General features: G+C 52.6%; 1 non-coding gene across 1 annotated transcript; it reads right to left on the bottom strand.

Moving 5' to 3' along the window:
* Nucleotides 1-3,629: 3,629 nt before the first annotated feature.
* On the bottom strand, nucleotides 3,630-3,815 carry LOC142766499 (U2 spliceosomal RNA). Its single transcript, XR_012884553.1, has one exon. It is a non-coding gene; the product is annotated as a U2 spliceosomal RNA (small nuclear RNA).
* Nucleotides 3,816-4,111: the final 296 nt, after the last annotated feature.

Genomic DNA, 4,111 nt, shown 5'->3' with positions numbered 1-4,111 from the left:
TCTTGGGCGTAAGCACCTGGAGGCGTGAGGATGCCTTGTCTATCCGAGGCGATAAAGAGCCGCTAGGTTGGGCGGCGTTAGACGCGTGATCCGGAGCAGGGCGAAACCCGCGGGCGGCCGAGGCGTATGATCGCCTTCTGAAGCATTTCCTCGTCCCGTGGTGACCCCCACAACGCTTACATTCGCTTGTACAGCCCTCAGTGTCATGCCCAAAAGTTCCGCAACGCTTACAAAAAGGAGCGGAGCATGCCGTCGCCATGTGGCCCACTTCGCCGCAGCGAGCGCAAACTCGCCTCATACCGCGGTACTCGAACATTACGCGGTGCCCTGCGATAGTCGCGAAGTTTGGCACCGGTTTGCTCATCTCGATCTTTATGACCCTTACGCCATTGAGCTTGTTTTGGCGTGTGGCCACAGTGGCGAACGATATGCCCCTCACTTTGCCGTACTGAGCAAGGGCGTTGCTAAGTACCTCGTCGGACAAGTAGGCGGGGTACCGGTAGGCATTTACGTACGTGACCGGCGGCCCTACGGCCTCAACCGGTACGTTTTCGCCGTTCACCCGGAAACCTTCCGCCACCATTAACCTTGTCGCCTGACTGGCGTTACGCGTACAGACGAGGAACCTAGCCCCGCCCATGTGCTGAAGAACAAGTACACTGTCATCCCCAGATACTAGTTCTATCGCGTCGATAAGGTCATCGATCGATACGTCGCCTTCGGGCGCTGTAAACATAAAGCAATTCTCCCTCACCGGGAGGTCGGACGTCGACGCCATTCTGGTGCGCGTTGCCGCTGGCTGCCAGGAAGGCGTGGCTTGTAGGACTGGTATCGTTCAGGCTAGCTGCACACTGGTAGGACTGCGGCTCAGCCGAGGCGGGTGCCGCGCGGATACAGGAGGCGCTGGATGGGTTGCAGCAGGACTCCGGGATGGCAGGCGTAGACCGGGGGCCTTGCTTCACCAGGCATGGGATGGGTAGGCGTCGGACAGGGAGGTCCGAAGCCCGAGGCGGCGGTCGCACGTGCGGGACGGCGGTGCCACGGAAGCTGACTATGGAGACTTGAACCCCGGGGTCGACGTCGGCGGGACGTGACCCTGGGTCTCGCGCGGGGGCGCAAAGAAACGGCAGGCTCGACAATTGGTCTAGCCAAAAGGCCGAGGAGCGATGCAATTCATTAGCACTTAATTACAATCCATTCTTTCACACCTCGTACTTAGTCCTGGCGAAAAGCCAGGCAAACAGTAGCAAAGCCATTCCGACGTCCACCTATGCACAACCAGCATTGTGCACCGACTGCGGCGGCGCTGGCTTCACGGCATTGCTTTTATCCCTAGTCCGCTTGAAGTTTCTTGTTTCGCTTACAAACATGTTAAAACTGAAACCTTCTTTTTCCCAGAGGTCAAAGCCACGCGTGCTTGCTTGCATGCGTACCCTCGAATGTAACCTTGATGTCACACCAAATGCTTGCCGGCGAACATTATCAGGCATGTCGCGAGGGATGCTACAGCACTTGCTTTAAAAACTGATGCATAGTGTACATGTCCAACTCGAGCACCAAAGCCTGGAAGGAAAAAAGAAAAAAAATGACTGTGCAAAATGTGACTACGTCACCCATCCAACATGGCTTCTACGCTGGCTGCCCAAGCAACGCCTCTGCAACGACGCCCACAATCATCGGCAAGAAGGTGTTGCCTTCGGCTGTTTCAGCGCGCTCAACATATGCCTTGCAAGTTCCGACGTGGCGGAACACCGCGCCGAGGTCGACGAAGGTCCTGCCGTAAAAGGCAGACCCGGGAATGCGTGCGAAACGTCTACCGCGTGCGTTGTGAAGCCGTTGAATGAAGGGTCATGTGGCAGAGGGTGACGGAACGTGAGTGTGCGACATGCCGCTGCGATGTCGTTCAAGCGTTCAACGGGCCAGCAGGCTCTGCCTGTCGTGGTCGAAAACGCTTGTCCAAGTTTTGCTGATTCCGATGGGTAGGAGTGCTATAGTGGCGTGTACGAGGCACTGGTGCGGCGCTCCGTCGATCGTGCCAGACGGACATGAGGCGGCAAGAAGGCGGTCGTCAAGTGGTCGTGGAAATCAGTGGAGAAGTACTCGCCTGCGCTTTTCGTCTAATTCCGCTGGGTAAGGTGCGAGAAGACTCGCGACAGACGGTCTTCGGGAGACGGGTGGTTGCACAAATGCGACCGTGCGTCAACGTGCAGCCATATTCGTGGATTATTTCGCCCCATTACGATAGCTTCGTCACAGCGCTCGCTGGTGTTGCTTGTTTTTGTTGACTTTCACTTGTGGCTCACACCCACTGTGGGGGATTGGCCGGTTTGTTGTTCTGCTCCTTCGACTTCTACATACTCGGCTTAGTGAAGCTGTGAGGAGTGATGAGTGGGTACAGAGGCAAAGCACAGCAAAGCGCGCCCGGGGCGTGATCTCACGCGTCCTGGGTTCCACGGCGCTTCAGGTACGTGCGTGGTGCGTTCGTACGTCTAGTGCGCAATTTTCTTGGAACTTCCAGCAACTGCAATTCCATTGAGGTGAGAGTGCGAGAATGTTTGTTGTAATTAACGAGAGCCAACGGTGGATGAGCTGGTATGAGATGGTGTTCAGAAATGTAGTGTGTGATCAACAAGGCGATGTCCGTCGTGGTGGTCTAGTGGCTGTAAGGTACTTGGCTGCTGACCCGCAGGTTGTGGGATCGAAACCCGGCCGCGGCGGCTGCATTTCCCTGTGGTCAGATTAGGGTGCACGTTAAAGAACTTCAGGTGGTCGAAATTTCCGGAGCCCTCCATTACGGCGTCTCTCATAATCATATGGTGGTTTTGGGACGTCATACCCCACATATCATCATATCGTCATCAAGGTGATGGCTGAGGGCGCCAGCGAGGTAGCTCACCGCGTGGCAACGAATTACAGCCACCGCTGGCAGAAGCTGGGACCCAGGTCAGTGGACATAGAAAAAGCACATCGGGGCTTTGCCGCTCCACCGTACAGCAGGTGTGTGCGGGGTGGGTCCTGTGGCGTTCTTTGCGATTTTAATTTGTGATGGGAAGTAGTGTAGATGCATAGACGCAGCGAGAGCACGCGTCTTCAGGTTAAGACGTCGCGTGAAGATGTGAAATAAAAATGCCTTCGTTTGTCACTGCAACTGTAAACAGAAACACCAACAACCATTTTCTAGAGGCTGTTTTATTTTTCGTTCTGAAACGGGTGAATTGGAAAAGCGGAATTAGCTTGGCACATACATACACACTTCTACACACATACATTCACATCGTATACACACTTCTAGCTTTCCTCCGAAACAGTAATAATAAATTAATAGTTTTATTATTATGTGTAGGGATGTTTAAAAAAAATAAAAACTTGAGTATGTACGTGTGAACATAACAAAAAAAGGGGGGGGGCCTCCAATTATGAAATTTCCACAGAAACATTTATTTTCCCACAGCAATCGTAAGTGTAAACACAGCTAGCGCACTCCCCGCACGCGAATACCGCGTCAGCCGGGGCGGCGTGACGCCACCGTCTCGGACACTCGCCGCACCCACGCCGTTTACCCCGATATCCTTGGTAAATTCGAACACTCTTTCTGTCATTGAATTTATTGTCGAACTCACCCCCGCAGGGGTGAGTGGGCCGATCCCGGAGGTAGTGCAATACTGGGCCAACCCGTGGCGGAGGTGAAGCAAGCTTCAAGCACTCCGCCGCATTGCAAAAATAAGTTGAATATCTTGGATCCAAATAGGATCCGTATCAGATATTAAGCTGATAAGAACAGACTTTTTTATTCAGTATTACATACACAATAACATCATAATGGTTAGAAAAAACTCAATAGAAAACTTGATCTGGGTGCAAAAATTAAAATCCGGTAACGAAAGGGTTAAAAACTGTTAGTACACATAAGTTAAAAACTGTAAAACTGTAAAGGTGTATAAGTCTAAAAACATGAAAAAATCGCAACAATAAAAACTTTGGCTATATACAATGTCACTGTACCCCGATGTGTCGGCGGTAAATGTCCATGGAAGCCGCGATCGTGTCACTGACGCACAAGCGTTTCATTGTTCGCAGATAGTTCTTAGAACACAGTCTGCGCGTGACACGA

Source organism: Rhipicephalus microplus, chromosome 6 (assembly GCF_043290135.1).
Source record: "Rhipicephalus microplus isolate Deutch F79 chromosome 6, USDA_Rmic, whole genome shotgun sequence".
Taxonomy (NCBI): Eukaryota; Metazoa; Arthropoda; class Arachnida; order Ixodida; family Ixodidae; genus Rhipicephalus; species Rhipicephalus microplus.
This window is presented reverse-complemented; position numbering and strand designations above follow the sequence as displayed.